Raw genomic sequence first — 14,080 nt, forward strand, 5'->3', positions numbered from 1 at the left:
AGTAAGGACCCTCTTTTCTTTTCTTCTTAGTTCCTCATTCTTCGTGGGAGTGGAGAAAGTCACATCCAGGGAGAACTCAGTGATGGGATTGCAGACGCTCTGAGTGAAAAGTCCTTGCTCACCAGCTGGAGCACAGCTGAGTGGGCCACGGTGCTGGGGGGAAGATGAGAGGTTCCTAAAACCTCCTCTAGCCTGGGTCATGACTGGTAGGAGAGCATCGTCTTGAGGTCTCTGTTTTCTCTGTCCACAAAAGAGCAATCCCACCTGCTTTCCTTGGGAGCTTTCTTTCTGACCATCTTGTCAAAAGAATCACAGGGAGCCAGAACATCTCCTGACCCTGGAGGAATTTTTTAAACCAACACTTGGTTTTCTGGCCCATGATGGGGAAGAGAACAGAGGAACCTGAAGGGCTTATGTGTGCTTCCAGTGAATTCTAGGGAAGTGAAATAATGACCTTGGCCCAGACAGCAAAAGACAAATTTAATTTACATGCTTCAGGCCGTATATGGAAAAATCATTTAGACCGAAAAAAGAAAAGTCTAAACTGCAAGTCAATAGTGGCAAACATCACACATCCCGATGGTATGTGCTGGCCTTCATTTGCTAGTCTGCCATTCCAACATTCTCCATCATTGCACATATTTGGGCCTTGTGTTTTCGATGAGGGTCTGGTCTGAAATACCATCCTGAAAGTGCCCAGCCTTCGCTCTGAGGCTAGAGCCTCTACTTCGGCTCCCCCACCACGCTATTGCAAGGGCTGTCCCATCTCTCTAGCTTCTCCTCCATAACACAGTCCTCGGGACTGTCCTTATTTGTAACTTCTTAATTTAGACCTGGGCCAGCAGAAATGTATACAATGAGAGCAGAGGGATGGTCTTATTTTAGCCAGCACTTCTGATGCTGAGAGTAGGCTGTCAGCTGAAGAGGACCAGAGCCCCCCATTTGATGGCTGGGGCCACCCGAGGAGGCTCTCCTTGGGATGAGTAATTCCCATGCTCCACAAAGGGATATGTTTATGGACACATTCTGTGCTTCTCTGGCTTCCCTCTCCATGCAGCCCAAACCACCCCAGAGACTGTAAGGAAAGCAAAGTCTTCTGGATAAGAGGATGCCAGGTTTATTTTGAAACCCAAAGATTTAAAGGGATGCCCAGAATCAGAAACCCTCAGTCCCCTCCTAACACACACACACACATACACACACACAGAGAGACAGAGGGAGGAAGAAACAGTCAGAGACAGAGGCAGAGACACAGAGAGACTGTCCTGGGGCAGCTGTACTCTAAGGCCAGGAGCGTAGTCAGAGCAAGTTTAAGAAGCAGCCAGGGCCAGGCCACCTGGCACTTTCCTAGCACACACTTTGCCACAGAATGTTGCCACCCCAAATAAATTCCTGCAACTTTAAAACTCACTATCTATCTCATTAAACTGTTCTGCTCTTGGCCATATACTTAACTCTGAAATCTCTATAGAACTTAGGAAGTTCTACATGTGGCAGTTCCCAAACTTTCTCGGTTCACGGTACCCTAAATGTCTCCATAATTTCTACACAATGCCCTAGGCTAGAAGAAACACTTAACAGTTCTATTTAAAGAGTAGTTGAGTCCAAATAAATTAGTAAGTATTTCCTTAGTATGTCCTAACAACGTTAGTAGCCATTTGGGAAAAAAATACACACAAATTGAAGGAAAAAATATTTTCTTTCATTCTCAGCCTTAATGACTTACTAAAAGGATGGGCTCGCCTCCTGGGCACTATTCCACTTCGCCAGTCTTGGAGTCAGACTGGACATGAGCCCTCTCGCCTCCTATTCCACGACGGCTTTGTGCAGAACTGGTACCGCAAGCACTGAGAACTCAACCTCATGAAGACAGGATGACATTGAAAAGCTTATCATGTGTGTTAACGCCGACACGGCCAAGGTGGTAGCTCATGTGGTGTCTGACAGACATCAGGTACTGTTGGGCTTCCCTCAAAAATGTGCACAAATTCCACAACACCTCCGTGACACCCTGGGGGTTTCTGATGGCACCATTAGGAAAATGCTGCCTTTCTGCCTTAAGAAACAGTCTCAACATAATGAAATTATCCATGACTCTCTCCTGAATGTGTGTGTGTGTGTGTAAAGAAGCCCATAACCAAAACAGATACAAGGTCACACATGAATCAAAGCTCCCAAGAAAAGGTCTGGAAGTGCACAAACCAAACTGTAACTATGGCTACCTCTAGGGAGACAAATAACATTTGGAGGAGATGAGAATGGGGGAGCCCTGCATTTTATCTATAATGTGGAACTTTTCCTAAGAAGAATGTTTTTCCTGTGTAATATTTATAAACAAAAAACCCCACAATGTACCCATACCCAAAAACTTTACCTACACCACCACTTCACATAGGGCTAAATTCTGTGCAGAGAGGGTCAGTCCCAAACTCCCGTGGAGGGACTTAGTCACTAATGGACTCAGCCGGGTTCTGTGCTCCACTGACAGGCAAACGTGTCTCACTTACTACTCCTCACGACATTTCCCTCTTCAGGAAACTTCCATCTTTTCTCACTTCCCACAATAGTGACTCTCAAGGTGATAGAATCAACTGTGGGTTTTTCCACACTAACCCCTCCAGCCGCCTTCCCGGAGTCTAACTGCTCACACCCCACTCACGTCGTGACACTGTGGCAGAGAAGGCCACTGTCCTCTGGTAGTCCTGGAGACTGCTGGCAAGGACCATATATCCCAACCTGCCCTTCCTCTAGATGGAGCCATGGAGCAGGATCCCACCAATGAGGGAAAGGGATGCAGAATCCCAAAATTCCAAATTTAAGTCCTTAACTACTCCTAAGAAGACATCTCCATTCTAAAGTCAAACGGGATTAACTCCATAGTCCCCTCGCTACATCCGTTTCTCTGCTCCTTCGCTTACCCATTTCCCTTGGCAAGACTGCCTCAGGAAAGGACATGAGGTGAGAAACAGAAGCCTCTCCCTGAGAGATAGCAGAAGCACAGTGAGAGCCAGAGTGGGGGTGAGGGATGGAGAGAAAGAGGAGAGAAACAGATGAGCCAGAGCTGAAAACAATGAATAAAAAATACAAGAAAGTAACAATCAGTAAAAACACAAAATGAATAAAATAAAACAAAATAAAATAAAGTAAATAAAAGTACATAAAAATTGTCAGTGGGGGGGGTGGTGGTGGGCTTTCAGTAACAATTCAACTTTGTAAGCTGTGTTTCACCACGGAGCTCCATCCTATACAGTGACCTGTTCTACTGCCTTATTACCAAACCTGAGAACTTCCAAGGAAGCAGGCATGAATGATGTGGCACCATGGGATTTGAGAGGGGACCAGCCCTCAGTCAGTCGGTCCTTATCACTTGAAGTAAGGGGCCGGTCTGCGAACCAAGGGGCCTGACTCCTCCAGAAGGCCCTGTAGTGTGGGATAGAATCAGCTTTTTTCCTGACAGTTAGTCCTCAGTTCATGCAGAAACACAGGACGGAACGAAGGCCCAGAATGGCCCCCAGCATTCAGAAACTCAGCCTTAATAGTGAGAGGCCAGGAAACACCCAGAAAATAAAGCTGATTAGGGACTGTCGGCACCGATGCAAATATAAGGCTTTCAGCAGTGGCCCCAGGCTCAAGCCTCACCTTAGCTCCTTAGGACTGATGACTGACGTGACTCTCTAGCAAACCGAGTCATTTCCTGCCCCCACCGTATCCCTGTGCCAATGGGGAACCTTTTTAACCCTTAAGAAGAGTCTGCGAGAATAAGATTTTTTTTTCTTTGACCCTCAAGTGGTCAAGTCATTTAGTAGCTTCAAAGAGGGCCTGAGGGAACTTTATTCTGTTCGGCGGGAATATCCCGACAGACCACCGAGGGCCTTTGAGGAAAGCCGGGGCCAGACCCCTTTGGCCCAGAGTGAGGGCCCAGACAGACCCATCCCTCCCTGGGTCCCCTTTCTCCCCCGAGCTCTCTGACAGTCCCGAGCTTCCTGTTGCTGTTGTCCCAGCCTCCTCATCAAAGGCCCTACAATTATGCATAATTTATTCCACATGTTTGTTTGTTACGTCTGCCAGAGGCATCTGTCGTAAATGTTTCAATACTTTAACTTTAGATGAGTTTTCTTTTGAAATAATTGTCCCCAGGGTGGTGCACTGTACAGTAAATTAACACCCATCTATCCACAGGCCTCCTCTTGGCACAGGTTCCAGCTTCAACGCTCCCTATAAAACAGTCATTAAACGCAGCATCGCTGGCCACGCTGGCCTGCAAAGGGAGGACAGGTGCCGCATCCACACTGGATAAACAGTTGGTTAAACTCCCGGGACCCAGTTCAATAGGAGTTTGTTTTAGAATCCTTTTAGTGGTACGTTTTACAGGAAAACTCACTTTTAAGACTCACATTTGCCATCTCCCCAGCTTGCTGCATACTCTTGCTCCTTGACACAAAAGTCCATTTCCCCGCCTCCTTGAAACCATCAGTTATCTGCTCCCAGCTCTGTCGCTCCAATCACCGCCCCCCCGTCACACTCGTGCTGTCTCTCCGACACACACATACGAACACCCACTCACCTGTGCTCACACAAACATTCACAACGACTCACAAGCAGTCACCCATTAGGTTAATGGTGGGCATTCTTAGGCTTTTTGCCAAATTGTTATTTCTCCGCCCCAGTAAGAGCCTCACCTACCCCAAAGCAAGCGCTGGGCTAGTCAGGCTCTGTGTCTAGTCAGCTACGTGCCCATCCTCTGCCCTTGCTCTCAGATCCACTCTCTGCCATCCCCTTCCTCAGCTCGGTATTGCAGGGTACTAACCCCTGAAAATGATATTCCCCAGACTGAAGTCAACAACCGACTTTGAGTTGGGTTTGGCCAATGAGGGTGGGGGGGGCACTGGTGGGAGACAGGAGGGCGGGAGGGGAGACTCAATCTCCCCATCTGCTTCAGAAGGCATCTCCAGAAGTGGCTGCACCTCCTGCAGGGTTCTGGCCCCCACTGGGTGGTCCCGGGGCCCAGCTTCTGGTAATCCCACCTCCCTCCTTGTCTTTCCAGTCCTAAGAGTGGCAGCAAATCCCTGTGGCTGCCTCACTGTTCCGGGATTTTTTCCCCCTACTTGCCTGGTTCGAACACCTCTGTAATTAGGTCCTGGTATTGTTTTCCCTCGACTGGCAAATGCTCTGCTTTCTGAGTGTACCCCAGCTAATACAAAGTTTATTGGGGGGAAGAAAAAGGAGGCATGGGCTAGAATTAGAAGGGGCTGAGTGAAAGGTCAGAGGGATGAGAGGAATGATTGGGACTGCTCCCCAACCCTGCCATCCATAGCACCTTGCCATTTGTGCTCAGAGCTTTATCATTCTGCAAAAACAGAAAAATCTTGCCCCAGAGGGAAACTTGAGAAAACGTCCAAATCTGTCCAGGACAGACTAGTCCAGAAAAGATTTAAACTGATCCAGGAAAAAAGAACAAAAAGAGCCTATTCTTTTATTAAAAGTCTCAGACTCTATATTCTTCCTTGGAAACACAGCATATATATCTGTGTGTATGTTCCTGAATTTTCCCTACTGTCTGTTGAACCTCCTGCTGTAAATTGAGCTAATTCGACTCACTGTTGTCCTCAGCGGAGATAGAGCAACACCCCGTGAGCACTTACACAAAAAGAAACAATAGGGCAGCAAGTTTGTCTCATACCCATCTTTCCAATGAATACCCCTGTCCTTTTTGCCTTTAGTACAAGAAAGAAGAAGCAAGCATGACTATTTAGTAGTGTTTGAGGATATGTTGAGGGAAAACATTCAAAAAATAGAGGAGCACAGTGCTCAAGAACATCACTCTGAGTCAGACCACCTGGCGCATACTCTGGCTTTGCCACATATTAGCACCGAGCAAATGGTTTTGTTCTTTAATCCTCAGGCTTCTCATGCATAAACTGGATATGATAATGGTTTTGAGACTTAAATGTAATAAAACACATAAAGCCTTACACACAGTAAGCACCCCATAAATATTACTCCTAATTTTGTCATTACTACTATCCTTGCTATGCCCATGCCCTTGAAAATCATAAGAATAGATGTAAGAAGCCTAAAAAAGACCCATTTTAAACCCAAGGACCCCTACAGATTGAAAGTGAGGGGATGGAGAAACATTTATCATGCAAATGGACGTCAAAAGAAAGCTGGAGTAGCAACACTTCTATCAGACAAACTAGACTTCAAAACAAAGACTGTAACAAGAGACAAGAAGGACACCATATAATCATAAAGGGAACGATCCAAAAAGAAGATCTAACAATTGTAAATATTTATGCACACAACATGGGAGCACCCAAATATTAAAAAGTTATTAACAAACATAAAGGAACTAATCAATAAAAATGCAATAATAGTAGGGGACTTTAACACCCCCTTTACATCAATGGACAGATCATCTAAGCAGAGAAAATCAACAAGGAAACAATGGCTTTGAATGACACACTGGGCCAGATGGATTTCACAGACATATTACAGAACATTTCATCCTAAAACAGCAGAATACACATTCTTTACAAGTGCACATGGAACATTTCCAGAATAGATCACATTTTAGGTCACAAAACAAGTCTCAACAAATACAAAAAGACTGAAATCATACCATGCACCTTTTCTGACCATAACACTATGAAACTAGAAGTCAACCACAAGAAAAAATTTGGAAAAAACACAAATACATGGAGGCTAAATAATATACTAAAAAACAATGAATGGGTCAGCCAGGAAATCAAAAAGAAATTAAAAAATACATGGAAACAAATGAAAATGAAAATGCAACAGTCCAAAATCTCTGGAATGCAGCAAAAGTGATCCTAAGAGGGAAGTATAGAGCAATACAGGCCTACCTCAAGAAGCAAGAAAAATCTCAAATAAATAACTTAACATTACATCTAAAGGAGCTAGAAAAAGAACAACAAATGAAGCCTAATGCCAGCAGAGGAAGGAAATAAAAAGATTAGAGCAGAAACAAATGATAGAGAAACTAAAAAAAAAAACAGCAAAACAGATCAATGAAACCAGGAGGTGGTTCCTTGAAAAAATTAATAAAATTGATAAACCTGTAGCTAGATTTATCAAAAAAAGAAGAGAGAAATGACTCAAATCAATAAAATCACAAATGAGAGAGAAGAAATCACAAACAATACCACAGAAATACAATTATAAGAGAATATTATGAAAAAATATATGCCAAAAAATTAGACAACCACGAATAGACAAATTTCTAAAAACACATAACTACCAAAACTGAAACAGGAAGAAATAGAAAACTTGAACAGACGGATAACCAGCAAAGAAATGGAATCAGTAATGAGAAAACTCCAAACAAACAAAAGTCCACGGCCAGATGGCTTTACAGGTGAATTCTACCAAACATTTAAAGAAGAGTTGATACCCATTCTTTTCAAACTATTCCAAAAGATAGAAAAGGAAGGAAAACTTCCAAATTCATTCTATGAGGCCAGCATTACCCTGATAGCAAAACCAGACAAAGACTCCACCAAAAAAGAGAATTACAGGCCACTATCTGTGATGAACATTGGTGCCAAAATTCTCAATAAAATACTATCAAAATGAATCCAACAGTACATTAAATCATTCACCACGATCAAGTGGGATTTATTTCTGGGTTGCAAGGGTGGCTCAACATTCCCAAGTCAATCAACGTGACACACCACATTAATAAAAGAAAAGATAAGAACCATATGATCATTTCAATAGATGCAGAAAAAGCATTTGATAAAGTACAACATCCACTCATGATAACAACCCACAACAAAGTATATATATATGTTGAGGAACATACCTCAACATAATAAAGGCCATATATGAAAAACCCACAGCTATTATCATCTAGGAAAAACTGAGAGCTTTTCCTCTGCGGTCAGGAACAAGACAGGGATGTCCACTCTCACCATTGTTATTTAACATAGTACTGGAAGTCCTAGTCAAAGCAATCAGACAACAAAAAGAAATAAAAAGACATCCAAATCAGCAAGAAAGAAGTGAAACTTTCACTATTTGTGGATGACATGATACCCTATAGAGGAAACCCAAAAGACTCCACCAAAAAACTGCTAGAACTGATTAACAAATTCAGTAGAGTCGCAGGATACAAAATCAATGTACAGTAATCTGCTGCATTTCTATATACCAATAACTAAACAGCAGAAAGAGAAATTAAGATATCAACCCCATTTACAATTACACCAAAAACTGTAAGATACCTGGGAATAAATCTAACCAAAGAGGTAAAAGACCTGTACTCTGAAAACTATAAAACACTGATGAAAGAAATTGAAAAACACAAAGAAATGGAAAAATATTCCATGCTCATGGGTTGGAAGAACAAATATTGTTAAAATGTCTATATTACCCAAAGCAATCTACACATTTAATGCAATCCCTATCAAAATACCAACAGCATTTTTCACGGAGCTAGAACAATCCTAAAATTTGTGTGGAACCACGTAAGACCCCAAATAGCCAAAGCAATCTTGAAAAAGAAAAGCAAAGCTGGAGGCATCACAATTCCAGACTTCAAGTTATAGTACAAAGCTGTAGCAATCAAGACAGTATGGTACCAGCACAAAAATAAACACAGCCATCAATAGAACAGAATAGAAAATCCAGAAATGAACCCACAACTATATGGTCAATTAATCTTTGACAAAGCAGGAGAGAACATCCAATGGAAAAAAAGACAATCTCTTTAACAAATGATGTTGCCAAAATTGGACATCAACATGCAAAAAATGAAACAGGACCACTTTCTTACACCATACACAAAAATAGGTGCAAAAGGGATGAAAGACCTGAAACCATAAAAATCCTAGAGGAAAACACAGGCAGTAACCTCTTTGACATCAGCTATAGCAACTTCCCTCTAGATATGTCTCCTGAGACAAGGGAAACAAAAGCAAAAATAAACTACTGGAACTTCATCAAAATAAAAAGTTCCTACACACTGAAGGAAACAATCAACAAAACTAAAAGGCAACCTACTGAATGGGAGAAGATATTTGCAAATGACGTATTCAATAAGGGGTTAGTATCCAAAATATATAAAGAATTTATGTGGTCCATATATACAATGGAATATTACTCAGCCACGAGAAAGAATGAATACCCAACTTTTACATCCACATGGATGGAACTGGAGGAGATGATGCTAAGTGAAATAAGTCAAGCAGAGAAAATCAATTATCATATGGTTTCACTTATTTGTGGAACATAAGGAACAGCATGGAGGACATTAGGAGAAGGAAGGGAAAAATGAAGGGGGGGAATCGGGGGGAGAGATGAACCATGAGAGACTATGGACCCTGAGAAACAAACAGGGTTTTAGAGGGGAGGAGGATGGGGGGATGGGTTAGCCTGGTGATGGGTATTAAGGAGGGCACGTACTGCATGGAGCACTGGGTGTTATACGAAAACAATGGATCGTGGATCACCACATCAAAAACTAATGATGTATTGTATGGTGACTAACATAACATAATAAAAAAAAAAAAAGATCTATTAATACGATAAATTCTATTAATGGACTTAAATACTGAACTGTACTCATATTTCTGGAATAAACCTTCTTTAATCATTAAAAAAAAAGAATTTATAAAAGTCAACATCCCAAAAATGAATAATCCAATTAAAAATGGGCAAAAGACATGAATAGACATTTTTCCAAAGAAGACATACAAATGGCCAACAGACATGAAAAGATGCTTAACATCACTGATCATCAAGGAAATACAAATCAAAACTACAATGAGATGTCACTTCATACCTGTCAGAAAGGCTAAAATAAAAAATGGAAGAAACAACAAGTGTTGGTGAGGATGTGGAGAAAAAGGAACCCTCTTACACTGTTGGTGGGAATGCAAACTGGTGCAGCCACTCTGAAAAACAGTATGGAAGTTCTTCAAAAAGTTAAAAATAGAACCACCCTATGATCCAGCAATTGCACTACAAGGTATTTACCCAAAGGATACAAAAATACTAATTCAAAGGTATACACGCACCCTGATGTTTATAGCAGCATTATCTACAATAGCCAAATTATGGAAACAGCCCAAGTGTCCATCAACTGATGAATGGATAAAGATGTGGTATATATATGCAATGGAATATTACTCAGCCATCAAAAAGAATGAAGACTTACCATTTGCAATGACATGGATGGAGCTACAGAGTATTACACTAAGCAAAGTCAGTCAGAGAAAGACAAATACCATATGATTTCATTCATATGTGGAATTTAAGAAACAAAACAAATGAGCAAAAGGGTAAAAAAAAAAAGAGAGAGAGATGAAGAGGCAAACCAAGAAACAGATTCTTTACAGAGAACAAACTGATGGTTACAGAGGGGAGGTGGGTGGGGGGATGGGTTAAGTATGTGATGGGGATTAAGGAGTGCACTTGTTGTGATGAGCACCAGGTATTGCATGGAAGTGTTGAATCACTATATTGTACACCTGAAACTAATATTATACTGTAAGTTAACTAACTGGAATTTAATTTAAATAAAAACTTTTTTAAAAGGCATATATAAAAAAAATAGTTGTAAGAATATCCAAATTAACAACATCTAAGACAAACAAGAGACAGTCTATGCCCCAAAGTTCTGGGCTAATGACCAACATCATCTCTCACATAAACAAAGAAAGTCACCAATTTTCAGAAGTGCAGAGGCTATAATCCACTCTCCTAATGTGACCCCTGCAGCAGAAGAGGCCCAAAGAAAAGTTCAGCTACCTGATGAGAGTACCATGACCCTGCCAACCTTGGGACATACCGTATTGTCCCTCCCCAATGTGGACATGTAGTTACCACCTCATTACAATACAGAATGTTTCATATCAGTATCATGTTGATGTGATATAAATTGTTCTCTGGGAAGCCTTATAGAGAGAGAAAAAAAAGCAATGGGCCACAGCTAACATCATACTTAACAGTGAAAGGCTAGTTTTTTTTTTCTCCTAAGATCAAGAACAAGACAAGGAAGTCTGCTCTCATCACTTCTATTCAACATTGTACTAGAGATTCTAGTCAGGGCAATTAGCTGGAAAAAGAGGAGCTGGGCAGGGAGAGAAAGAAATAAAATGCATCCAGATTGGGGAAGGAAGATATAAAACTATCTCTATTCACAGATGCCATGATTTTATAAATAGAAAATCCTAAGGAATCCACTAAAAACTATTAGAATTAAAAAATGAGCTCAGCAAAGGTATGGGATACAAAATCAATATACAAAAAAAATCAAGGGGCCCATAGGTGGCACAGTTGGTTGAGCATCTGACTCTTGGTTTCAGCTCAGGTCATGATCTCAGGGTCATGGGATTGAGGCCCGTGTCAGGCTCCAAGCTCAGAGAAGAGTCTGTTGGAGTTTCTCTCTCCCTTGCCCTCTGCCCCTCCCTGTGCTCACTGGCATGCTCTCTCTCTCTCTAAAATAAATAATTTTTTTAAAAAAATCAATTGTATTTCTATATGCTCACAATGAACAATGAAAAATTGAAATTAAGAAAACAATTACATTTGCAATAGCATCAAAAGGAATAAAATACTCATAAACAAATTCAACAAAATATGTACAAGACTTATACACTGAAAATATAAAACACTGTTGAAAGAAACTAAAAAAGATCTAAATAAAAAGATATACCATGTTCATAGATTATAAGACTTTAAATACTTCCTAAATTAATCTACAGATGCAACTCAATCCCTATCAAAAATCCTAGCTTGGGTTTTTTGCAGAAATTGACAAGCTGGTCATGAAATTCATATGGAAATGCAAGACACCCAGAATTGTCAAAACAATTTTGAAAAAGAAGCACAAAGTCAAAGTTACATTCCCAATTTCAAACCTCATTACACGGGTGTAGTAATTAAGACAATGTGGCACTAGTATAAGGACAGATATATAGGTTAATGGAATAGAACAGAGTGTCCAGAAATAAACTCTTACATTTATGGTAAATAGATTTTTGATGAGGGTGTCAATATAATTCAATGGGGAAAACAGTCTTTCAGTTAGGGGTCCTAGGACAATTGAATATCTACATGCAAAAAAAAAAAAGAAAAGAAAAGAAAAAAGAATTTGGACCCCTATTTCCCTTTGGGAAATAGTACGGCAGTTCTTCAAAGTATTAAATATGCAGCTACCATGAGACCCAGTAATTCCACTCTTATGTATATAACCAAGAGAAATGAAAACATACATCCACACAAAAACTTGTACACAAATATTCATAGCACCATTATTCATAAGAGCCAAAAAGTAGAAGCCATCCAGATGTCCATCAAGTCATAAATGAGGTATATCCACAATATGGAACATTATTTGGCAATAAAAAAGAATTAAGTACTGATGTAGCTAAAACACAGATGAATCATGAGAACATTTTGCCAAATGAAAGAAGATAAATACCACATTTTGTATGATTCCACTGACATGAAAGTCCAGAATAGGTAAATCCATAGAAACAAAAAGTAGATAATTGTTTCCCAGAGCTTGGTAAGTACTGGGTAGAGGGTTTCTTTTGGGGGTGATAAAAATACTTTAAACTTAGATGGTGCAAATGGCTGCACAAATCTGCGAATATACCAAAAACTAATGAATTGTAATTTTAAATGGGTGAATTTTATGGTCTGAGATGTTTTTAAAAATGGGCTCGGTACCTTCAAACTTAAAAAAAAGTATAAGAGCAATGGGCCTTGGGGATCAAGTGAAGCTGAGTTTGACTACCAGCTTCCCCACAAGTTATGTGATCTTTGGCAAATTCCCATATGGATCTGGGTCTCAATAAATGGTAGATAATCATCTAAAAGGAAGGAAAGTAAGGAGAGGTGGGGATATGCAGCGTGAAGGTCACAGTGAAGGCAGAGCCAAGATGATGAAAGACGCATATCCAAGACCACCAGCTAGACTTTGGGTCTTAGTCCCTGTCTATTCCCCAGCAGAAGGTGCCTTTCCTAAATATCCCACACATGAGGGGCTCCCAGAGCCATGTTATGCCGTAGGCATTGACCTTGACTCTTCCCAGAGGCAAGAGCAGCATCCCTCCCATCAGACAGCAACATGTGCTCCTCCCATCATCTCCCACCTTTGGCTAGATTTACAGCAAGAACAGAATATTTACAGTATTAACAGAATGGAGGGAACACAAGAAGGATGTTGACAATCAAATTCCAGGCCATTTTCATCTTGCACTGCTCATCTGGGAAGGTCATTTTCTCCCCAGTGCCCATAAGACATTAGATGCTTTGAGCTTTGCATTCTAGACAGTGTAATGGAAATAGATGTTGAATGCTAAAACATAAACATATGTATCATTCATAATGCATTCAGATGTTTTTCAATTATTCATGGTTCCTGAAAGTTATGTGACCTATCATGCATATATACCCAAGCAAAATTTATATTAGAACCACAGCCTCAATGTACGCAATTCCAGCTCCTTGGCATTCCCGTCTATGGAATTAAAATTAAATGAGTCAGTGGTCAATAAAAGTTACATGTGATTTCCATAAAATTATCCATTGTATATTGCTCTGGGGTGGAGAAAGAAGGTTGCCTGGAGTTGCCGAAGCTGACAGAACACAGAATGCTTGCTTTCTAATGAGGGTGATGGTGATGATTAGGCTTTCCTAAGAATGAATTCATTATTTCCCTGAATAATTGGTGGTCTTGGACTTACTTTTCGTCTAGAAAAAACAAAAAAACTCAGAGGGTCACCTTACTTCTCTTCTGTTTAAATCCTGTTTTCTTTAAGAGAAAAAAAAAGAGAGAGAGAAAGAAGAAAAAAAGCCAATGTTCTGGGCTCAAAAACACCACATTCTTCTGTTTTGGTGCTTGAATAAATTTGCATGTTAACATGAATGGTTCCAACTTTAAGAATGTAAAATTAAATGAAATTTGAATTCAAATCCAAGATGGAGAAAAGACACATGCAAAAACAACAGATTTCCGATCTTGTTGATTTTTTTCAGGAGCCAGATTAGGAAAGACATAAACACACACACACACACACACACACACACACACACACACACACACACA

The 14,080-nt window shown here is 40.6% G+C and overlaps 1 protein-coding gene across 1 annotated transcript in view; it reads right to left on the reverse strand.

Annotated features, from left to right (window-relative positions):
- Positions 1–14,080, reverse strand: part of ANO2 (anoctamin 2) — a 379,342-nt gene that overhangs the window by 160,563 nt on the left and 204,699 nt on the right. The window lies entirely within an intron of this gene.

The sequence above is a fragment of the Callorhinus ursinus genome, unplaced genomic scaffold (genome assembly GCF_003265705.2).
Source record: "Callorhinus ursinus isolate GAN/ISIS: 27379988/994484 unplaced genomic scaffold, GSC_fseal_2.0 scaffold94, whole genome shotgun sequence".
NCBI classification, from domain to species: Eukaryota; Metazoa; Chordata; class Mammalia; order Carnivora; family Otariidae; genus Callorhinus; species Callorhinus ursinus.